The following is a 25,765-nucleotide window of genomic DNA, read 5'->3' as shown; positions in this document are numbered from 1 at the left end:
AATAAAAATACCCAAAATAAAAACAGAAGTGAAAGCAAAGCCAGAATGCCCTTGGTTGCTGGATTGAGGCCAGAAAACTGTGCGCTGAGGCCTTTTCTGGGAGAAAAGCAGGGGATGAAACCAAAAAAAAAAAAGCATTGGCACGCTTATAACAGACATTTGTTCCCTGTCATCTTATTTTTGTGTCATCTACTTCTACCATGGACATCCACATGCTGGTGGGTCTATCATTTGACTTGATTATAAAACCACAAAAGATTTCAATCGTATGGTGTCGTTTACATTTTATTTATTTTTTTATCAACAAATAAGGATGACATTTCAGACCGGTCGTCATTAGATAATGACTATATGAAGCACTTCCATCCAGGACGTTGATACATCCAACACTCGAAACTGGTGAAATGGGATACATTTCAGAAGTATGCATTTGTGTCGTCTGTAATCAGAACACTTTCCAGTCAGACAAGGGTTTCTCTCTTCAGTAATGCCTTGCTGACAAAGTCTGAGAAATAACAATAAAAGTCAGTGCTTCTGTAAGGAAAGGACCGGACAGATTCTAAGAACCATTGCATCTAATTCAGAAGGCCACACAATGCCATTAATCATGCCAGTTTCAATATTCATCCATGACTGTGTACATGTGGTTTAATTAACAACATAATACATTCATAAACTAAATCTTAACGCAGTAAGCGTCTGTGATCTCCCTGGAGAACATGTCATCGTCCCATGAGGTTTAGATAGTTGCTTTGCAGAAGACAGGGTCCCAAAAGAACACAAGCAACAAAAGGTTTGTTTTCAAGCAAAGATCTTATTTCCCAGCTGTTTCAGACGCCTATTGATCAAAGATTTGCTACCAATGCAACATGCATAAATAAGGAGCAAAACAGTGAGCATTTTGATTTGAAGTACATTCAAATCCCATTTCACCTCATGTATAATCATACCATCAGCGATATTAAAGTTACCCCCCCCCCAACCCCATTGGTAGGGTTGAGCTGTATCTCAAGAAAGCCCAGCCTTCTTGCGGGTTTCCGATTCTTTGCTGACTCTTCACAACTGAAGAACGAATGTCATTAGCAAAATTAAACGGTGTTCCATCGCCGCTTATGAGATGCATCAAACACACAGCGCTCACTGTGTATGCATTGCCACTGATCGCTGTGAGGCTTAAGTGTTACCTGCCATCGAATTAGATTTGTATTAGGGAGCAGCTTCTGGGGGGCTCAGTAATGTGGTATAATCACAGGAGAAATTAAATTTAAAAATACGTTGGTTACTGTTGATAATGAAGGGGTGTAATGTATTACAAAATGTAGCCAATCTATATTTAGCTGTTGCTTTTGAATTCTCAACAGCAGGCTAAGCTCTCTCTGAAAATAAAAAATACATGCATTTCAATAATAAAGTTGCATCGACACCTCTGACAGTGTGAGATAATTAGTTCTTATCTCGTTTGCTACAGTTTAAGGTATCAAGGCTATCCATTCAAAATGCAGCAAATTGTTTTAAAAAGTCATATATTACACATTTCGGCAGCATGGTGGTGCAATGGTTGGCACTGCGGCCTCACAGCTCCTGGGCCCGGGTTCGATTCCAGTGTTGGGTGTCTGCCTGTTCTCCCTGTGGCCACTTGGTTTTCCTCCCACATCCCAGAGACAGGCTGCTTAGGTTTATAGGCTGTTCTAAATGGCCCTGTAGTCATGTGATTGTGGCGTGTGTGTGCTGCCCAGCACTGGCAGACTGCCGTCCTGTCCCAGGGTGCACCTTTTTTTGTGCCGGAGTAAACTGAGCCATAACTGAGAGTCGGGTGAAGAGAGGTTTATATTTCTGTTGTGGACCTGTTTACCTTTCTTCATGATTTACTAAACCCAATATTGGATGTGCACATGATAATACATCAACTGTTCAGTGGACTATGAGTGATTAAACATGGTGATATGCCAGCTTCCCTTTTGGTACACTGCGTAGTTTACACACTGAAGCCACATAAGCCAGGCTTTATCCAGCAGCTGGTAAGGGTTACCCACGGCACAGCTTTAAATCTAACCGAACGTGTTCAAGGGAGATGTTGATGGAAAAACATAAAAACATAAGCTGGGTGTGGGGGGAGATAAATAAATTAAGGGGGTGAACAGGTGCATGTTGTATCCAGAATCCCAAGCTGTCCATGGCATGTAGGGTCACAGTTGCATCAATTAAGCTAAGTAAAAAAGTGCCTTTCATATTCTGTAAACAAGTCATCCAAGATTAATGAGTTGTTTTTTATTTGGCTCGATATATAGATGAGAGATAGATGGATATAGGCACCGTATTCACGCTTGGGCTTTATGCAAACTATTTTTCTAAGGAGAGGAAGGTGGGGGCAGAGCAAAAAATGAACAACGGAAGAGAATTAAAAATAAATATATAAATGAGTATTAGCGTCACAGAAAAAAAAAATGCTGCAAAATAACATTGCGTTATTTCACAATAATTACTGCCTTACGGTTCCAGATCATTGTCTATCTTTTGTTAAATGGCAGAGAGCATTGTTTCAATTTAATAAACTCTAATAATATTTTTGAACACCCATTCAGTCTGGAAAGAACAAGAAGAGATTTCAGGTGCATTATCTTGCAAATACTCATATTACAAACTCTCCATATCTAAAGTGTCTATAGAAAAGAGCTTAGGTATTTTCATAACTACTGTATGCAAGCTTGCAAGCCCTCGATATTTGTCTATCGAAAAGCCTACACGGTAATCTCTGAGCAAGACAAATAGCAGGTGTTTTCAAGATCAGGTGTAATGGTTCTGAATAATAAATTATATGATACTAGTCCACGTTGGAAAGAATTTACGGCCGTTTTGATTTCTGAAGCAATGGTGTTGACGTTGGAGCAAAGTTATCTCGTAACATAATTATAAATGCGAAATAACACAATGTTATCTTGTATTAACACAATTATTGTGAAATAACGTAATAACGTAACACATATTGCAAAATATTTAATGTTATCTTGTATCAAATACAATATTTATTTTTTGACGTTAATACGCTTCTGTACACAATGAAATCTTAAGATATCTTGTACGGTTACAATAGTATAAACATACCGGTATTCATTTTTAAATGTTTTAAAAAGTACAAAAATGCTAAATGAGTTGGGTTTTTCCATAAACTGGGAGTATTATCTTTAACCAGTTTGCCAATCAAGGTGGCCACCGGCAGTGCCTTGAGAATTCCTCACTGTGACAGAAGCCCCACTTCTATCGCATCTTGTTTTCCAGGCCCCATCTCTGCGCGCAGCGGTCTGTAAGAGAGATCCTGCTGGTATGATCTTGACCCTTCACTGTGCTCATTTCACAACAATTTAAAAAAGCGGGGACTACAATTTAATATAATCCTTTTTGTGTTCACCTTCCTGGGCCCGGCGACGGTGGGCTCTGGTGTCTGACTCCCATTCCTTTATTACGGCCCCTGTGTGAGGCCTTTGATTCAGCCAATATGACAGCATCACTGTGGTAGTAACACTATATTGTTCAGCGCTCGAGTATCTCAGCAGAGGTGAAATCAGGTTTCGGAGTGCAGGCGTTCTGATACAGGAGCTCACACAGAGGGCCCAGTGTGAGGAGGCCTGAGGCCTGGGGGTAGAGTTTTAGGAAGGCCAGAAGGTGACAACAGATAAAAAAAAAAAAAAAACCAGAATGTATCAATCTCAACCGGGGTAGTCGTGATGAAAATTACAGCATTTGTGCGCCATCATGTCGGCTCTGATATATTGCGCCCAGCATGAATAAAAAGCAGTTGAAATTGGGTTATCTTTTTTTTTTCTTCACTGTGAGAAAAGTGAGATTTGGCTATTTTATCAGCAACTGTTTATCAACTCAGCGGGGCCCGACCACTCGCGTATCAGTACGACAGAGAAGATGACAACACACGCATCCTATGAAATGTATACTGTTAAGACGATCACCTCACCCCACAATGCAAAACCCATAACACAAACAGCTGAAGTGAAACATTGGACAGAGGTTTCATGGAGCTCCAACTGCAGGCTTTCAATTTCAATGCAGGCCTCAGTGGTCACTGGTGAGCAGCTAGCCAAGTTCATCCAAATCTGATGCCTCGCTGCGTGGGGGATCCCAGTCACCGTCAGCAAATTACATTGCCATGATTTGAACCAATGATCTTTGGACTATAAAACCCCACCCCACTTTTGGATATGCCTTTATCAATTGAGCCACTCAGGATCACTCTAAAATCCTCTTTCCTTTAAATATAGGGAAAATACTGTAACAAAACACTGCAAACAATTTCTGTTGCTAAATGTGTATTGAACACGTTTCTGTAGAAATATGAATAATGAGGGTAGGAAAAAGACTGACCAATAGGAGGACTTTCATAAAATACTTTAAAACCAGACAAAATAAGAATGTGAACGCTCTCACTCGAGCTTCAGTCCCCTAGATTACACATATGAATGACGCTAATGATTAGAATAAATTGGAGCGGGTATGTGGTCGAATAAAATTAATCAAAAGACTAATACATTCATTAGCCCATTAACTACAGCTCTTCGCACAAGAGGTTTAAAATTTTGGCAAGAGAAAAAACGTTATGAATAAATATAGATTCGCTAGTGCTTGGATAATAAAGTCACAACAAAAGCAATCTGCATAAATTAGGACACAGCATTGGTACTCGTGGTAAAAAGAAAAACAATGAAGACAGGAAAAGGAAAACAGTGATGTGAATCACATGTGAATGTAGTTAGAATGATTTATATAATCACAGAAGTTTGTGAAAGTCTCAAGTGTGAATGTAGTACTTATGCATGTTTCCTTTGATTCACTATAAAAATTGAAGTGCTTATGATGTTTTGTTTAAAAATAAAGATTTCTGGAGATATTCAGCTCTTCAATCTGTATTTGATGAATGTGGGAAAAATAAAAAATCCTACACACAATGAAATAGCACACCCTATTACTGCAGGAGGACGGAGGATAGAGACACTATGGCAGCCCCAATTATCTCTTTGATATACATGTCCACATATGAAGACAAACTGGAATACTGCATTAAACAGGAAATTAATACACATGCATACACAAGATCATTGCTTTCCCATAAATCCTCCGTCCATAGGTCTAACCTAAAACATATCTTATGGATAATAATTCACTTTGAGAGTTAAATCACTCCATGGTTTTATTATGTTCTCATTCACTAAATACATGAATGAACAAACAAACAATTGAAATGAGATGACACTCATTGTAATTACTATGCTGGCCTTAATGCATTTGAGATCGCAGTGGTGGGACTCAGCAGAGCCACTGGAACTGGTGGCCTACCCCCTCTTCTTTTAGGGTCTTAACAGGGTGCCAATGTAAGGAAGCACACACTGGCAGTGCTACAATGTTGGCCCTTGACATAATGTGGTGGCTGTGAGGACAGGGGTTCAAATGTCTATCTAGAACCCTGAGCGGCCCCTTTATTACTAATCTGTGAGGAATATGGAGTCTTCCATTTTGTTTTTACATGCTCTAATTTACTACATCACATGCTTCACTACCTATGATTCCAACAAACGCACTTGGAAAAGACAAAATACTACCAAAGGCTCTTTACAAATAATAAGAAAAATTCAATAAGTAAATTAGTAAAAAAAAAATTGCAGATAAACATGACATGTTTGTTAATTTCTGAGAGACTGACAGAGAACATTGAGGTTTCATAAGAATTTGCCTCATATCACCTATTCTTATTATGTATATTAGTATACCAATATTCAAATCATTTTTGTATCAAGCCATCATATATATGCACACACACACAGAATGAGAAAACATACATCATTCAATCCAAAAGGTGGCTGTATTTCTTAAAGAAACAAACAACAACAAAAAACACAGGGTTCGATTCAAAACCAAGTTGCTGAAAAAGCCAAAGCAGTACCCTTTAATCATTCTTTGGCAGGGAAAGAAAAAAGAAAAAAAAAAAACATGACAGACTCCAATGACAAATTGGGATGTCTTCTGTTCAAGTCTAATTGTGCGCCTCGTTTTTTGTGCAAGCTTCTTGGTGACAGCAGGTGAAAGCAGACTCATGCTTTTTGAGAATTCATTCCCGGTTTCTTCCTGAATATGTACCCATAGCAATCAAGGTGTTCTTTGTTTCTCTGCACAAGAGCTAACGGTATTTACAGAGTCTCTCTGTCCCTGTCACTTTTCTGTCACTGAGCAAGGTAGTTACTGTACTGAATGGGTACAGAGGGCAGGATGCTGTTTATTTATTTAAAATCTCTTTGCATAAGTCCTTCGAATGAAACCATCTCTTGCTTTCCAAGGTCACTATTATAGAAAGCTAAATGATAGCTGCATACCGTATGAGACTCCTTGATTATGTATACGTAAACAATACCTCATTAAAATATGTGCGTGGTTGTGTGTATAAGGGAGTGGAAGGTGGTAAGACTTTATATAATATTAATATTATTATTATTATTATTATTATTATTATTATTATTATTAATACTTACATTGCACCATATAACATTAATGGATAATTAAAAATGAATACAAGCAAATATATAACAGGAATAGAAATGTACATAATATACAGACAAAAAACTGTCAGTTGCGGAACAAAACGTATATTTTGTTTATTTGAAAAACTAAAAGTGGGGATATTAATCTCTGGTGTCTTAGTGGTTATACATATAAATACATGTAAAATTTATTAACCTTTCTTAGTTCAGTCAGAAGAGCTCACCATTTTCTTAGATATAGATTAGTACCAACATGTCACGTTATATTAACTGTTGCAATATTTTTTACTGTTGGCGTCACCCCTTGAGGTACCCCTGCCCACAATTAACTTAACAAATGGTTTGACATGCTTGACTGGGTAGGTCCACCTATTTCCTGATGAAGCCAGATAAACAGGGGGAGGCTGGGGAGGGGGAGGAGGAGTGAACTCACACACAACAAGATGTCATTGTTCAGGTTAAGTTAAAAAATTCATTCAATGGATATAGATTGAGATAAAGCTCTAGGCAGTGCAAGCAGCTCATTGGTTTAGTGCTGTTTCTAGTCAGCTCTGTGTATATTAGTATTTTTTAAACAGGGAAAAAGTGACTTCCGTACCTGAAACATTGCTTTACTTAATTTTAATATATTAATTTACTCTCTATGTGCGTGTATTTTGTTTACTCTTTTGTTTATATGGTTTGTCTGTTCAACAAAAATGATAAGAAATTTAGTATTTCTTTGCGCTTTTATTTCTTTTGATTTATAGCAGAGATTTATTTTTATTTTTGTTTCCTGGTTAGTTTGTTGGCCACTGAAAAATATAAAACTTCAGCAGGCAGGACATAGTTGACCATACTTCATAGTCACGGTGTCTACAGTGTTTGTCATTTTTTCATGCTGGAGTACCTACCATATGCCTGCTGGAAACATTGCTTTATTATGTACTGCAACCATAAATCATTGCCAAATTCCTTCATGTTGAGAAGTGATAACATGCCACATTAATATAATGGTAATAGGGATGTAAATTAATTCTTTAACATTCAATATTAATCCACTAGAATATGTAAACTGCTGGTACTCTATTCAAATATGATAACTTGGGGGAAAGAACTTAGAAATATAGGTATAAAATATAGGTATAGCAAACTGTTTTGTTTTTATTTCACTTTATATGCAGTTTGCACCTTATCCTGTAACATGCATTCTCTGCCATTGTGTCCTCCCAGTTTTGTTTGCCATGGTTACCAGTTTCTAAAATTAGTTAATTCAAAGGTAAGTAAGAGTAATTGAATCAGTTGCATGAGAGAGGACTTTCATTTAAAATACACTCACCTAAAGGATTATTAGGAACACCATACTAATACTGTGTTTGACCCCCTTTCGCCTTCAGAACTGCCTTAATTCTATGTGGCATTGATTCAACAAGGTGCTGAAAGCATTCTTTAGAAATGTTGGCCCATATTGATAGGATAGCATCTTGCAGTTGATGGAGATTTGTGGGATGCACATCCAGGGCACGAAGCTCCCATTCCACCACATCCCAAAGATGCTCTATTGGGTTGAGATCTGGTGACTGTGGGGGCCAGTTTAGTACAGTGAACTCATTGTCATGTTCAAGAAACCAGTTTGAAATGATTCGACCTTTGTGACATGGTGCATTATCCTGCTGGAAGTAGCCATCAGAGGATGGGTACATGGTGGTCATAAAGGGATGGACATGGTCAGAAACAATGCTCAGGTAGGCCGTGGCATTTAAACGATGCCCAATTGGCACTAAGGGGCCTAAAGTGTGCCAAGAAAACATCCCCCACACCATTACACCACCACTACCAGCCTGCACAGTGGTAACAAGGCATGATGGATCCATGATCTCATTCTGTTTACGCCAAATTCTGACTCTACCATCTGAATGTCTCAACAGAAATCGAGACTCATCAGACCAGGCAACATTTTTCCAGTCTTCAACTGTCCAATTTTGGTGAGCTTGTGCAAATTGTAGCCTCTTTTTCCTATTTGTAGTGGAGATGAGTAGTACCCGGTGGGGTCTTCTGCTGTTGTAGCCCATCCGCCTCAAGGTTGTACGTGTTGTGGCTTCACAAATGCTTTGCTGCATACCTCGGTTGTAACGAGTGGTTATTTCAGTCAAAGTTGCTCTTCTATCAGCTTGAATCAGTCGGCCCATTCTCCTCTGACCTCTAGCATCAACAAGGCATTTTCGCCCACAGGACTGCCGCATACTGGATGTTTTTCCCTTTTCACACCATTCTTTGTAAACCCTAGAAATGGTTGTGCGTGAAAATCCCAGTAACTGAGCAGATTGTGAAATACTCAGACTGGCCCGTCTGGCACCAACAACCATGCCACGCTCAAAATTGCTTAAATCACCTTTCTTTCCCATTCAGACATTCAGTTTGGAGTTCAGGAGATTGTCTTGACCAGGACCACACCCCTAAATGCATTGAAGCAACTGCCATGTGATTGGTTGGTTAGATAATTGCATTAATGAGAAATTGAACAGGTGTTCCTAATAATCCTTTAGGTGAGTGTATATACTAATTAGTTTAACTCATTTTCACCCTGGAACAGAGAAGACTATGTGGGGATTTGATTAATCAAAATCACGAAGGACATCGACCACATCAAACCAGAGGAACTTTTCCAGATCTGCAGGGACACACGGACCCGGGGACACAAATGGAAATTGGGCTTCAAGGCAGAAAACAGGAGATACTTCTTCACACAGAGAGGCATCACAATCTGGAACAAACTCCCCAGCGATGTGGTTGAAGCTGCAAATTTGAGAACATTCAAAAATAGACTGGATAGGATCCTTGGGTCAATTTATTAATGGACACCAAACGAGCACGATGGGTCAAATGACCTCCTCTCATTTGTTAACATCCATATGTTCTTAATTAGGTGGACAGCTTCCAGCAACACACGTAGAAAAGACCTCTCAGGACAACTTTTGCTGGAACAGTCACTTAATGGAGCAGAAAACAGAAATGCAAACAAAAGGGTAATGTATAGCATAACCTGCTCAAGCTCAAGTTAATCTAAAAGCATGACAACAGGTGACCAAGTATGTATTGGTGCCTGTATCAGTGAACTTATTGAACTTGCTTAGCAGTCTGTAAATTGTTTCCATTTGCTCATTTCATTTTAGGAATTACACCATTTAAGAGTGAAATGATTTTTTTTTTCTTTTCATTCTAATTCTCAAGGTATTCTTTACGATGGCTTAAAAAGTATTTATATACCTGGTGTACAGATACATATTGAAGCCGCTGTATAATTCATAGGAATTCTTCCCATCCTGTCTGGTTCAATATATCAGCAGACTGAAATCATATTTAATGAATGAAAGAACATATGTGAATACATAAAGTATCTATATAAAAGTATTGCGCATTAAATTTTGATGCGTTATATATGAGGTTGCCAGTTCCATACATCTTTCTGAAGTTAAATTAGAGCGCAGGGGTGCCATCAAGGAAGAATTAGCACATTCACTCCTCTCTCCCTCCTGTCAAATGAGTTCACCGGAAGCATCCGATCAGCTAGTTGATCATGCATTGCAACCGAAAGAGGGACTAGTGCACTTCCTAAAATTACGGTTTCATGCGTCTTTACGTGTTGCTATAGTGTACAAGTGAAGTATGTTTTATTTTCTGTTAGATGCTCTCATATAAGCAAGATTTTACACTTTAAAAATTAAAACTCACCAGATAATGGCAAATATCAATGCACCATTTCAGCATTTCAGGAAGTGCTGTGTCATAACTTCCTGTATAGTGGAAATACAGCGGAAAAACTACAGAAGCACTGAGTAATGTTAGGATTACTACATGGATTTTGGTAACACTATACCTACAGCCCTGTTTTTTTCCACAAAGACTAAATACCATGAAATGCAACAAGAACAACAAAAAAAACTGTCACGAGGACAAAATTATTCTTTAAATAAACACTTGAAGTTATAGTTGCCATGACTTGGCCATTAGCATACTGGTTACTGGAAGATGCTATAGCAGGACTTACACAGATAGAAGTGAAGTGAGTCATTACAGTTGTTTTGGAGGTGAAGCGAAGCCTGCTTTTAAAATGCCTAAACTGTGCAACACAATTCAAAATCGCTGCAAAAGACATCAGAACCAGGGGATATATGCAGCCAAATATAATAAAATAAAGATGTGCAGAATTTGTGATGCTAGGCAGAGCCAAAAAAGACAATGAGGAAAAAAAAAAAAAATTAATCGAGGATACAGTCCAAATGTGTGCTGCCGCCATTATCCCATTGGAGAAGCTTGACCATGCTTCAGTCCAAGAGTATTTGAATCGTTACATTCAGGCAGAGTTAATGTTTTTAGTTTTTTCCTTGCCAATTTGCCAAATTTAAATATAAATGAGTGAAATAAGGGAAATTGCTTTTAAATAGGTCTTTAATCTCATTGTAGGAGCTGGTGACATTCCATCTGCTGACTGACAGAGTTGGACAGTATGAGGCGTTGTCTGCCATCACAGGCAAGTGCTTAGCTATGATTTGTGACGAGGCATCAGACAGGGCTGGAAGACACCTTACTGCAGTTTTGTTTCAGATACCGGATGCTACAGAGGTAGAAGAGACTCATCTGGCTGCAGTCATCTTTCCTGAATCTGCCAATTAAACGACGTGTCCACAGGTCACAGACTTGGCACCTTACATGATAAGTGGTTTTAGTACTCTTGAGGATTTAATGGGAAACCACCATTTGCACACAAATTACACTTACTTGGAAATGTTTTGCTGAGCATTTAAATGAGGTAGATACAGTACTGGCAAAAGTTACAAATCGTTCAAAAAAAATGAAGTGAAGCTCATCTGTGCACTTCCTAAAATAACATTTTCCAGAAATGCCCGCTGGGCTGTCTCCCCTGCCAGTGAGTTTAGGCCTCCTGGCTTTGGGCCTTATTTAACCTACATGATTACTTGAAAATGTAATTAGGGTGCTTCAATCAAATGAAAAACCATCCAGCATGAAAGCCCCACTAACTATGTTGACAGACACAAACTTCCATCCCATTGTAAAGTTACAGTATAGCTTCATTAAATCAAATTGTATACAAATAGCAGATTTCACTACTGAATTTGAAGAAACAGAAAAGCCTTGGGCACACTTGGAGATGGAGAAGTTGTTGATGTTGAAGCGCAGCTTTGAGCTGTTAAGCAGCACTGTTCAAGTTGCAGATGGAAGTAGCCTGGCAGCTACGGAGCCTGGCATTCAGGAAAAAGTCACCCAGCAGCTGAACGTCGCTCATGGAAAGGTAAATTGGGCAGACACCTGACAGACAATGCAGGAATTCAATTCCCGACTTCTCTTGGCCAACTGTTTAATTCACTGGAGATAGCCATTCAGGCATTTGTGGATCTAGATATGTTGCAGGAATGTATTGTGAAATGTGCCATCGCTGAGGGAAGTGGAGGTAAATTATTTTGTGTAGTGGTACATGAAATTAAGCAACAATGTGAAAGATGCCATTAAGAATCATTTTGACGCTATTATTGACAGGCTGTTTGGGCTGAGGTGCCTGACTGCCAGTTTATCTGATACTGTGTACATGGTGGTTTGAATTGACTGTGAACGTCACCCCCCCACCCCATGTACTCACTGATTGTATATTTTAGACTGCCTAATAAGTAAAAAATATACAAGTATATGCTGAGCATGAATTATAACTTGCCCACAGTAGTGATCCTTCCTTTTAAGCTATTCCAGAAAGTCTGCTCCCTGATTTTGTTGCAGGACCCTCAGTGGTAAACTCTCCTCTTAACAACCCGAAGACCACTGATTATTGTTCTTAGCGCGAGCACACGGTCATATTTGAAGGAATGCACGTCTGCTTAGCAATTACTCAAGTCCATTACACACGGCACCCCAATTGTGACACTTTGCAAAAACAAAGTTGTCCACTTTTTGCAAACATATTGATGACGGATCACAGGCAGAGAAACTAAACTCAAACTCACCCTGGAGGGCGTATCGAGGAGACAAACACCTTCTGTCTGAAAGTGCAGGTAGACGCTAGTCCTCCCTGGATATTTCAGATTTATGTCGTTTGTAATTTAACATGATTACCTCCAGGGATCTCAGCTGCAGCCGTGTATGAGCACCACAGTCTTCTGCTCTCTGGATTTAGTGCAAGTCAATGCTCAAGAAACCACTTACTCTACAATGTGTAATTACAGTGTTGCTTAACATATCAACAGAATTATTTAGGTAGGTTTAGATTTTCCCTGAACTAATCTGTATTCATCCTGGAACACATCATTTATTATGTTCGCTACAACCAGAAACTAGATTGGTCTATTTAGCAACTTCCCCCCTCCTCCTTTCTCTCATAGGATACTTTTATATTTGTATCATTTGTGACTGCTTCAGTTAAACGTATGTGAACAAGTCTCAAAGCGTTTGCACTCGAATGATCGCGACCTCGTTTTCTAGGATCTCTGAGGATTTTTGCTGCCTTCTCTTAGTAGAGTAGCAGGATTATTAAGTATACACATGTAAATGCCTCATATGTTTGTGTGTGTGTTACCGATGAAACCAAGATCAAGATGTGATTGCTAACAGAGACCTACAGTGTCCATTAATCCTCACTGTGGACTGGATGAAGTAATCTGTTTACTGATGGTGTCAGATGTCTCAGAAGTGCCTTCAGGTGCGGTTTTAAGGAATTAAATGTTTGACATGATTATCTGAGTATCAGTATGACAATCATTATTTCGGTATGGTTGTTAACTGTAACTGCATTTACAGTTAAACCCCCTGGTCGGCAGAGCTATATAACTCTAAGCAATGCCTCCTAATTAACACACTCTTTGTTCAGAACGGATCAGTGAGCAAGGAAGGGGTTAACAGTGGTGAGATCACACGTTTGAAAAACTGTAAACAGAAATCCGCTTGAAGGACCATCCACCTACCACTGTCACCATGTTTCTGCATCTAGTCAGGAATAACTATCCATAATTCATTACTCTATGTCTAGTCCACAGACACAAGTCAACCTAGCATTTATTATTCATTGGATACATCTCACGTGATGAATTATAAAACAAATGTGATTTTTTTCCCCCTCTCCCTCCTTTCTTGACATGGAAAAATATATCCCATACAGTTTGTAGCACCTTTTAGAGAACCAGTTACAGGGTGTTAATGTTGTGTGCGGTGTTCCATCTGGAATTTGGTACTACGACAGAAACCTGAACCTGCAGGGTTTTAAAGGATTAGTTCTCTGTATCCTGTGCCAGAAGACTGGGTGACTTCGCTGTAGGTGAAAGATCTTTTGGAGCTGAGCATATTTCACGTTAAAATCAACACCAATACTTCTTTCCCTGCATTGCCAATGTACAAAAGACCTGTTGTGAACCATCGTGGTTTTGAATATGAGGTTCAACATAAAGATTTGGAATGTGTTGTCCTCCTTTGTGTATACTGCACAAAAAACATGCATATATCTACCCCTGCTACATTAACATTAGCGACCTTCACAAACCAAAAATACAGCAGACCAAAAATATTACGGACCAAAAATAGAGATTCTCTGGGGAGCTTTGCCTTGTGAACCATGCAGACAGTTAAAGAACACATTTGCCTAGAAATGAATATCAACTTAAGAAGTGTATGACCATTTAATTCCTATTTTTTATCTTTGGTAAAGCTCATCCAACACTATTATAAGTGGGGACAAGGATGTGATAGCTGTAATTTAGGGTTAGTTGGGCTGTATGTTTGTGGTCATTATTGTGTCGAAAAACAAAACTTTTGTTCCTAACAACCCTTCCTGAGGTTCTCGTGTGAAGCTGAAGAATAGCAGGAAGTGGCTCCTGTACAAGTGTGTAGTAAAACAAAGACTTTCACGTTCCCACCTCCCTATTTTAAGGGACACTGATACAACTTCTGTATTCTTCTCACATATGGTTTACTCTAGGAGCTAAACATCTCAAACATTGTTTCCCTCGTCCTGCATTGCTCTTTGGCAAATATTTATGTTTTTATATATTAATATTCATCCATTTCTATTTTCATTTTCAGTACATGTCATCATAGTCTGTTCCTTGACATGAACATGGTCAAACATGTTTACACTGTGATTTTTTTTCTTTATTTTCTAATTCAGATTAGATAGCAGGAGCAAGGACAGTGATCGAAGTGGATAGAGACACGGGAAATAAAATCCCTATCCCATCAGGGAAATTATACATGGATAAAACAAAGACGCTTCTGCTTCTCGCAATATGGGAGGGGGGGCTGACCATGTGAATGACTTCATAGTTTACCGAGTTTGTTTAATATTTCATATAAAAAATTGAAAAAACACTCCATCTCCCTCTAGGGAACCCTGCTTTGAGTGGTATGTAATATGACCATGAAGAGTGATTTAAACTTTAGCCCATCCAGTCCACTGAATTTAACCTGACCTTCTTTCTCTGTGTACACTTAGATTAATAAGAAGCAGGTTTAATATTGAGCTACCTTTTTTTTTTATATATATATATATATATATATATATATAGTATTTGGTCTGAGGTCAGATAATTATAATTGAAACCCCTCGAGTTTTACTCTGTCCTAGTGGCTTGTCAAAGCACATTATAAATGCTACCTTGTACTAAACCTCAGCCGATTGCTGTAATTGCCACAGGTGTCGATTTCTCCAACAAGAAAAGTTGAGACTCAGGGCACGTGGCCCTATGGGTTTAATCACTGCCTGACAAAATGGAAAGCCCTTTTCTTTTTTATTTAAACAGTCATAATGTACCCAAAGACAACTGAATCTGCTATTCAGTAGACCTTAGTGACCGACACTGTGTATGAATTTTCTACGACTGTGTCCTCTGGAGTTCATAATATACTAACAATTTAGATGCATTTTTCATTGTATGTTTTCCTGGAGGGTGCACAGGACAAAGCTGCACAATATCTGAATTAGTTTAGTGAGGGAAGACTATATCTTCGAGACATGCAAAAGGAATAGAATGCACAAATCTTCACAAAAATTAAAATCAAATTTGCCCTCTCTGTTGTAACACAGATAGGGACTGCTTCATTGGCAGTGAGTGACAAGCTAATTTACGGTCAACCGAAACTCTGAGGTGTCTATGAGTTTCTCAGTCTCTCTCAGCAGGAAACATCTTTATTGGACCAGCAGGGAAATATTTCAGGAGAGCTATGAGCTCTTTTCCGATGGGTATGGAAGCTTAAAAGAAGAGCACAGGAACTTGGAGGGATTTGGCTATTTAGTCCTCAAGCCTGGGAAACAAGTCCTTGGGAACATGTCTCAAATCCTCAAGCATGTCTGTTCTTATTCACAGTGGGATACATTACCTTATATAACTCCCTGTGGTGGTTAATTTGTGGCCTGAAAGATAAATTAAAAGGAATCTTGAAATTTCTTCTTGAAGACTTTACATCCCAGAAGAACGCCTGCATTTTCGAACTGCAGTTTGTGGTCTCTGGACTTAACTGTCCTGTAAACATCCAAACACACAAATGTGATGCATAGTACAGACTTTACATTTTTTAATATTATAAGTGTCTGTCAAGCTAGAGAAGAAACCTTCGCTTTCAAAAAGACAGTTTTTTATGTGGTGGTGTTCGCTTTCATTTCTCTCTTCTTTGAGGGAATCTTAGTGTCCTTTCTTTTTCAGTAGTTTTCAGGTGAATTTAAGAAGCCAGAGGCCTGCATTCAGGGTCGCAGATCCAACGGGATTGGTCAAGGTGGTTTTATCTTACGACATCATGGTTTTAAGCACTGATCCCCTAAGCAGTGTGTAGCAGCTTTATAAATGGTATTTTGTTTTACGTAAAAAGCTTTTAAGGTCTATTTTCTCACGCTTTTCATTACCATTACGTTCAAACATATGCGTCCATTTTACGCTTACATTTGATTACAACTCCTCAGCAAAACAGGAATATTAATATTACAGAATACAGGGAAATGCCCTATAAACTGATATCGGTGGTACCATGTGTTGTGTATATAAAACCCGTTTGGAAACAAGTAGTCGGTGACTGAGTCAGTGCTTGTGGGGGAAGGGGATGGAGAGAGTTTTTTTCTAATTCCGTCAGAAGGACAAAACATCTTATATATAGTATAAATGTATAATTACCAAGACCTTTATATATTATTTCAACACACTCGTATATCATGTAGAAATGCATATTAAGTTGGGTTGTACCCAGGGCAAGTAATAATGATGATTATGGATATTTCGTTTTTTGCCGTGTCGTTCTCACAGCAGCTGGTGTTGGCATCCTGGTTTTGAACAGGCCTTTAGTAGGTCTAACATTATGAAATGAGTGTCTCCTTCCCATTACTCTTTATCCACACAGACCGACAGTGGATATACAGCATCCAGGTGAGGAGTCAACAGACAATCGTATCAGCTGAATGGTTCATTGTCATGTCATTAAGGTCCTATATAAATCCATCCTAAAGGAGTGGCCTAAGTGGTTTGTATTATTTTGAAAACCAGAAATTCAAACCTTCCAGTTAAGCCGATTTAAAAATACAACTCTCCAAATATGCATGCTGTATGGTAAAAATTGCAGATACATGTGGTATACACAAATATAATAATTCACATGGTTTTGCTTACAGATGAATGGTGGATAGATTTGTTAAGTTTCATTGTTCAGTAGCTCTTGGCTTCAACGATCGCTGTAGAGGTGTTGCATTACACTGCCAACTCTTTGCCTTGAATGCAAAACAAACCCTGGTAACTGAATCAAGAGGTGGAATTAAATCCAAGATGGAGGTACCCAAAGGAAGTGAACTGTGATACCAGAATAACTCATTTAACCTACGTGCTTCCAAGCTTCCAGAAGTAATGACTTGCAGCAACCCTGACCTGCATGTCTAGAGCCCCTTCTCCCTGCAGAAAGCAGAAAGACCGCGTGTACCAGTGCTACTTTGCACAATATTGAATTTTGCTGATCATTTAACCCTTTTGGTTGGGCTGATTGCCAGTTAGTTCCCTGATGGCCCTTAAATTAATGACAGTGTGGGTAATGTCATACATTGGAAACTGAGCTGCATGTATAAGTTGCATTGGTTAACCCTCTTTTGAATCCCTGAACAATTACACCAAAACAACACATGTTGGGAATTCTACACAGTACATCTACACACTAAACCTTTAACATGCATATACAATCAAAATATAATTCACTCTTTTTACATAGGACACTACATAGGGTCAACTACCCAGTAGGTCAGAGTGGTAAACACAGAAGGAACTCACATTCGGAAGAAATGAAAAGATATTTGAAATAACAATGTATTTTCTGTCATTCATTCTTGAAAGTCATTTGTTTGTATTTGAATGTTGCAAGTACTTGAATAAAAGGTTATTTTATTAGTTCAACGTGATTTAGAATAGCTGAAGTGTTGTTTATGTATGACCAAGAATGCGTTCTGAAAGAGAGGACACTAACAGTAAAAAAAAAAAAAAAAAAAAAAAAAAAGCTAAGGAATTAAAATAACTATTACATTAAACACGAATTATAGGCCTTTTTAAATATACATTTTTAGGTACTATGACTCTAATGGTAATTTAATCCATATGTAAACAAAACAAAACAAAAACACTAAATATATAAAATAAAGGATTAGATGTCTGTGTCTGTATAACCTGATCACTTGGCAAATATTAAAATCAGTGAATAAAGTATTCAAAAATAAAGAAAAATCAACATGGTGATGCTAGATGCTGAGTTAGATTTCAACTTATTTCAATTTTCTTTGGTACAAGTCTTGGAAAATGAGCCTTGCCTTCTGACATGTATTTGGTGATTTTTCCTACATTATGACATTATGGATCTTATATATATATTATATATAATAATAGTGGTTTTCATGATTTCAGAAAATAACACCCGTCTCTGTGAGGTTCCTGAGTTTCAAGCAAAGACAACCACAGAGACCAAGGAGCTTTCAAAGCAAGCCAGGGATAAAATCTTTGAAAATACTCTGAATATCTCTGTGAGCACAGTCTACTCAATGATCAAGACATGGATGGTGCCTTATATCACCCAGACACTGTGTAGATCAGGCATTCACTACACACTGAGTAGCTGGGCAAGGAGGAAGCTGGTGAGGGATGCCACTGTGAGGCCAACGACAACTTTGAAAGAGCTGCGGAGTTCAATGACTGAGGTGGGAGAAAATGTTATCAATCAGTCAGTTAACAATATCCAAAACACTTCACAAAACACACCTATATGGTAGGGTGGCAAGACGGAAGCCATTAATAACAATACACCATCTCAAAGCACCTTAACGATCCTGCAAAAAAGGTGGCAAAAGGTATTGTGGCACATGAGACCAAACTGGAACTTTTTGGTATAAATGCCAAGGGTTACATTTGGTACAGACTAAACACATCTCCCAGTCAACACCATCCCTACAATTAATCCTGGTGGGGGCAGCATCATGTTATGGAGATGCTTCTCATCAGCAGGCACTGAAAAGCAGGTTACGATTGAAGTAAAAATGTATGGAGCAAAGTACAGGCAAACACTATTGGAAAACCCGTTTCAGTCTGCTAAAGACTAACAACTGGGGTGAAAATTCACCTTTCAGCAGGACAATGGTAAATTCAAGTAAGTGAATGTCCTTCAGTCATAAGTCAAATTCCTGACTTCAATCCTATTTAATTTTACTGAGGAGTTCTTGAAATTCTTTAAGTTTTGCTTCACTAGAGAGAGAGATCTGCAGTTGTACGTAGCCAGGGTCTGTTTTCATGCTCTCCTGACTGCTGTTGTGGTCAGTGGAATTGCAGCTGCCAGGGACTGAGGGCCGTTTATTTTGTTTCAACATCATGGGGGTTGGTTAGCCATAACTCTCCACGTTGGCCAGACGGGTTGGTGAGTACCTCTTCAGATTGATTTGTTAATCAGGTGTTTTACTCTTCAATACAGTTGTATTTCAGCTTGCACATCCATCCAGTTTCACCACACCAAGGTAGTGTGCATAGCAAGAACGCCTGCTGTAGTATAGTTTATGTTCCCATCAGATATTAACTAGCCCTCTTTCCTTGACTCAAGATATCATACTGGGGGAAGGGGTGGGGGTGTAAAATATGGCAGTCATGTCACCAAACTACCCTTTTACTGCTGAGCTCTGTTAATTTAGCCTTCAATTCCAGATGATTTGTGTTTCTCTGTGAGGAACCGGGATCCACGAAGCCTGCAGAGGGCTAAGATTAGTTATGCTTAGTATATGCACGTAGGACTGCATGAGACAAATCAAAACATGCATCCCATGGTAAACATGCAAGAGTAATTTGTAAAGAAATAAAGAAACGGCATGATTTATTAAGATAATTCTCGCTCGTCTCCTCATTCATCAAGCATGTTGAAACCCCTAATAAGATGCTGTGTGATTTCCAATGCACTAAAATGCCATGATCTTTTCATTATTAAAGCACTTCACATTAATTACTTAATGCAAAGCTCAAGCGTTTAAAATTAAGGATTGTTTGAATTTATACCTATATGAACGCAAAGGTTACTTCCATCATTCTAATTTGGTTTAATCCGCTAGGTAATATTATTTAAGTGGGCGCACTTATAACCAAAGGCTTTGTAGTCACCTAACAACGCATATACATCGGGCTTCTGTGTGTTTCAATATTCCCCATTGGGTTGCAGGAGAGCAATTGTGAACGTGTTATAAATATGCAAAGAAATGCTATAATAGTACCATGACACTGATCTGCGGATGGCATGGACTTAGATCTCCAGAAAAAGCCCTGAAGGCAAATGTATATTTTCAATAACGAAACAAACTGGCAACAATAAAGAATCGCACTGCACACAACTAGAACAAAGCAATATAGGATTCCCGCCTCCAATTCTTACAATACTTCACATACTGCATCACATAAAGCAAACCTAGTTATATCTAAGCATGAAGCTCACATAGGCAACTTATACGATATCACGATGAAAAGGCAGGTGAGTATTTTCTGAAGTATTTCAATCCAGTCTTATTTAGGCCTAATCTCATTCAAACTATCCAGCTACATCTGTTAAAAAGTAATGGACACTGAACATAAGTTAAAAGCGTCGTGTCAAATACTTTCATGTCTTTGCAAACACTGTTTGGTTCTATTACCCGTAAGCCAAGCCAAGCAGTGTTTTTAATTTTATTCAGTTTACATATGTTTCGGATAGAATTAGGCTTGCTTTGTTATCAGCTACCACTGCTTTGCCCTAACCTTCTGTATGATTCATGGCAAAGAAAGATTTCTTAAAAAGATTATAATACACACGCACAAAGTGCCGGGTAAAAACAAAAACAAAAAAAAAAACACTTTCTTCCATGCTGAAATAAACGAGCTCAAATGTTCCCAAATCTTCCTAGCATTTTCGCTCTTTATTGCGGCTCATTTCAGACAGATTAAGTGGCTCCTGAGAGCAATTTTGTGTGCCTGTGAATCTCTCGCTGCTCTCACCCGCTCCGTGGAGTGGCATGTGCAGTCAAACAGCAACTGGGGGAAAGAAGGTGACTTACACAGATCACAGTAGGTGTGAAACACATTACAGAGTTAACTTGTGGCTGCTTTCTACATCCAGAGCTCAATTCAAGCACTTGCAAATACCAGAGCCATCATGAATATTAGCTACCTGTACTTGTTTATAAAGTCAGTAATTCCATAGAGCAAATTTCATGTATTTAGCTCTCATAAACAGACTATTCTGACACCACAGAATCATTATCCACTCCACGGAGCTCTGGAAACCCTTGGCCTTAACAGTTTAAAATGGGAGAATAGATATTTGAGAATATAAAACACTACTCACTTAAAACAAGTAATGAAAGGAACACTGAATTATAACTAGTAATAAAGAGGAATAAAGTGATAATTGTCCTGGTGTTTACTGTCCTTCTTTACTGTAACAAATTGTATAATTACATAGTAAACAAGTAACAGGTTTTAACATCAATTAAGTTGCATTTCAAGGGAAATTGCAGACATTAGAGCACACAAACACTATTGCCAAGAACGTGACAACGTGGGCACCATCCTCTGCAATAAAAATGCTAAGTTGTAAGCTTAAAGCAAACAAACCAAACGGATGGCGTGAATATTATCCATGTGGGTTCTACACTAAATTAATGAGGGAACCGTCCTTTTCGACCCAGCTCCACTTTTGTGGCTTCTGTGAAGGAAACCATTTTCCATCAGTACGTATTGTGATAGTCTGAATGGCCGTGTACAGCATCAGTTGAATTTTAATGTGAGGGTCCGTACATCTACCAACAAGATCGATAATCACCTCACATGGCTGGGGGAGTAATAAAGTGGTTGAAGGAGAGCGGCACTAAAATATTTCATGACCTGCTTCGAGTCCTGTACTCAAACCCATAGAACACGTCCAAGATTAACTAGAAAAGTGAAAGACTAAAATGGCCGAGTACCTTCACTGGTTTACACATGAAACCTTTTAAAGCATTGCAAAAGTGCAGGTATACAATCAGTACAAAACACAATAGGCATACGTCATAGTACAATGAGCTAATAAGTGCAGACATAATACAGTTAAATCCTAGGTAGTCCTTATAAACGGTTGAATACATTGTGATTGTTTGATGTTCCTATTTTTTCCTGAGAGTGATTTTTGACCAGTCACGGGTAGTTTTTATTTACCAGTGCACAAATACAAGCCACACTGGAGAATACCCATTTTCCTTCTAGTCACGAATGTGTGGAATTATGCAGGAGACAAACACAAACCACCGGAAGCGTGTGCCCATCTTCCCTTTGGCTCTCGCAGTCTGTTTTCCAACCCAGCTGTCACTCCCAATGCAGGCAGCCAGTTGTGGGTTCACAGCCTAACCTCTCCACACCTCTGTCTGCACATTCTGCTGGAAGGCAACACCCAGCAATCTTTGGTACCAAACGAGGAGAACCGACTAAATTCCACTAGCACTGCCAATCCTAACTTTTAAAAATACAGTGCTTATTTTAAGTCACACTTTTTAATGCTCAGGAGTAGAACATGTAAAAAAAATAAATTGAAAAAAGTGTAACAGTTACGCATACCGTACGCCGCAGAACTCTGCAAGTAACAGGCCTCGGCATTCATAACCCTACAGCGAGAGAACAGCTGTTTTAGCAGGCGAGTGTTGGGCAGTTTGGTTGGCAGCAGTATATGGGAAGTTTGGGTGTTTATGTAAACCTGAAGGGCTAGTTTTACAGAGTTTATTTATGAAGCCATTTCAATGCGTAGCTTCATAAATCTTGTCAGTTCAGGAGATATGGGGGAAAGGAGGTGGACTAAAACAAATGTATAAAACCACTGCCTCTAGTGTCATCACAAAGATTCCTAAGGGAATAGGAGATTCTGAATAACAGCTATTGAAATTGATCAGCCTCCTGAATATGAAAGTGCTGGATTTTCTTTTTGGTTTGTTTTGTTTTCAGTAATGCTGCCGTTTTCGTTGAGGAACTGGAAAACAGTTGAGACTATTTTTAGCACATCTTCACTGCCTGTTAAAAACTGCCCCATAAGCATGTTAACTTTGCTTTCAACAGCCTACCCTCTTAAAAGACCAGAACAATAAAGGGACGGGCAATACAATCAATGAGTTCTGTAAGAGCCTTTTGTAGAGACTACCTTCCTGTACACAGAGGCCAGCCGTTCTAAGTGACTCACAAGTACGGCCTGAGTTCTCGATCAAACAAACAAAAGCTCGGCTTAAGAATGAAAGATCATGAGAAAAGGTTAGTGTCTGAGCTGTGAAACAATTAACAGACCCACCACCAGCCCTCAGGTTGTTATTTTAAGTAGTCTGGATACCACCCCCCGCTAACCCCCCCCGTCCCCTCAAACACACATACTTTGGATTTGCGATATACCAGACCTCACGAACAACCATCACTCACTGGCAGGATATGCTGAGCAGACAAAGTGTTGTTTGATTTGCTTTTACAGTCACAAGGTCACGTCCAAACAGGCAGACTAGAAGCCATGGGCAGAGACCAAGGAACCGGGCAGTTCAGATTTAAAGAGAGATCTTAAATAACATATCATCATGGTGACAAGAGGAGATTTTACAGGACACAGGAGTCAGAAACCCTAAATGTTTAGGGGAGGAAGTAAACTTTCCAAAAATCATAAAAAAACTGTTTCACCCTACTTGTATAAATATATAACAGTATTCTTTGAAGACCAGACTTATTTAGTATTTCAAAAATTATCCAAGCCTTTTATGGTGAGATTTTTTAAGGACATATTTCTGCCATTGTGAAAGTACATTCACTGTCTATTGTAACTACTGTAAGAAAGGCACAACCTTTTCCACACATCCTAAATCCAACTCTGCTAACCCCACAGAATTTCTATTTTGAATAGAATTCTATTTTCAATGTACTCTAGTTGGAAAGGTACATTTATAAGTATAACAAATTTAACTGTCTAAACCTGCTGAAATATCAAAAGACAAGTCATTAGCAGGAATGAATAATTATTGTTCTTGGTAAAGAAAAATGAAAAAAAAAGGTCTCAAGTCTTCTCAATAATTCAGCATTTCCTTTAAAGAACAGACCCAATTTGCTATAAAATAAAGATTGTACATGGGTTTCTCACACAGATATCACATAAACAGCTTCTCTGACAAAAAAACACACTCACCTCAGTTACACATTTAGCATAAATATTTCCCTCAGCAAGAGTTCCCTTCTTACTGGTCATTTCTTCCATTTCACCTGAAAAAATAAAATAATTCAGCTAAGTAATTTCAGAGAATTGTGCTTCAGAGTATTGTGTACAGAAGACATTGAACAGTTTGTCTTAATGGCTTTAGGAAAAAAAAATGTTGTATTTTTTAACAGACACATTGCAAAGTATTGTATCTGATGGAGAGGGAATAATAGAGATGAGTAGATTTAATGAACACTGCAGAAGAATCTAAAAATGTCCACACAGAGTAAATTATGTTACGAAAGAGCTCCTTTAGAAGATGTTTGAATTCTTATTAAATGGTGTGAAATCATTTTCAATTTTTAATAAACCATTATGTTTGATATAATCTCACTACCAATGTCTACCAATAGCATGTGCTAATGCTAGTATGATATATGATTTAATTATTTAGCTTACTATTCGACAACTGTCACAGTTTGACAAAGACTCTTTCTAAAGCACTTATTTTAAATTCATATATTAAGTTTATATACTGTTTTTTTGTTTCCTGGTTTGGGTTGCACTATTATCTACAGCTTGCCCACAAATTTTAACAGGCAAAGTTACAGATACAGCAGGAGGTTTCAGAGCTTGGGGTTTAAGACAAGACCATTTAAATGAGAATATGACATATATGGGCATATATACTGTCAACACTATGAGTGTGGGCCTACAAAAATACTTCAACTCACAAATTCTGGAATAATGTGATATGGAAAATGTGAACTGTATGCCCATCTTAAGGAGAAAACATCCTGTGCATTACAGCGGAGTTCGAATAAAGACAGGTTGGCTTTAAGTTTTCTATATTGACAGCAGAACGTCTCTTCCTGCGAGAGGGGAACAGTGCAGGAGGGTTTCCTGGATCCGGCCACTGGTTTCGGCAGCATATTAAACCGAAGCATGGACAGTGTGGCTTTTGGTTGGGCTTTCGGGAAGCCACAGAAACCAGCGCCTCGTGTTGCAAGCACAGCCCTTTCCAAACCGGGCATTTTGGCATTTTATTTTTAGCTGCAAGTTAGAAGTTGGGGATGAACAAGTCTTTAAAAAGACATTCTGTGCTAATAATAAGTTAACCTTCCAATGCACTTCTTTTTTTATATCTCTCTCTCTAGTTTGACTCTTATTATACATTATTCAGAAGTTAACAGCTCTGACATCCAGACCAGTGTAACAGCCCTATAAAACAGTGATTTTAACCATCTTACTTTCACAATACTTTATGTCCACAGCAATAATGTTGGTACTTAAAGCTTAATATTCTTTGAGACTAACTTGCAGCAAACAGCAGCCAATAATTCACCAAAACCATATGGTAGCCTTGCCATTGTATTTACCCAGCTTTCTGCAATTTTATCAGTGTCAGCTCCCACAATTGGAAAATCTTACATTAATAATCAACGATGGAGGGATAATACGGTCTGACGCTGAAGACATTACGTGCAATATCATCTATTCTGGACTGCAGATTTCACATATTAGGCAGAATTTCAGTATGCTCAGCC

General features: G+C 38.6%; 1 long non-coding RNA gene across 2 annotated transcripts in view; it reads right to left on the bottom strand.

The window, feature by feature from the left end:
* Positions 1-25,765, bottom strand: part of LOC136713843 (uncharacterized) — a 126,070-nt gene that overhangs the window by 44,541 nt on the left and 55,764 nt on the right. For both annotated transcript variants that reach the window (XR_010804983.1, XR_010804982.1), the window contains one exon: positions 24,210-24,283. This is a non-coding gene — a long non-coding RNA (uncharacterized LOC136713843). The remainder of the gene's footprint in view (positions 1-24,209; positions 24,284-25,765) is intronic.

This window comes from Amia ocellicauda, chromosome 18 (genome assembly GCF_036373705.1).
Source record: "Amia ocellicauda isolate fAmiCal2 chromosome 18, fAmiCal2.hap1, whole genome shotgun sequence".
NCBI lineage: Eukaryota > Metazoa > Chordata > Actinopteri > Amiiformes > Amiidae > Amia > Amia ocellicauda.
This window is presented reverse-complemented; position numbering and strand designations above follow the sequence as displayed.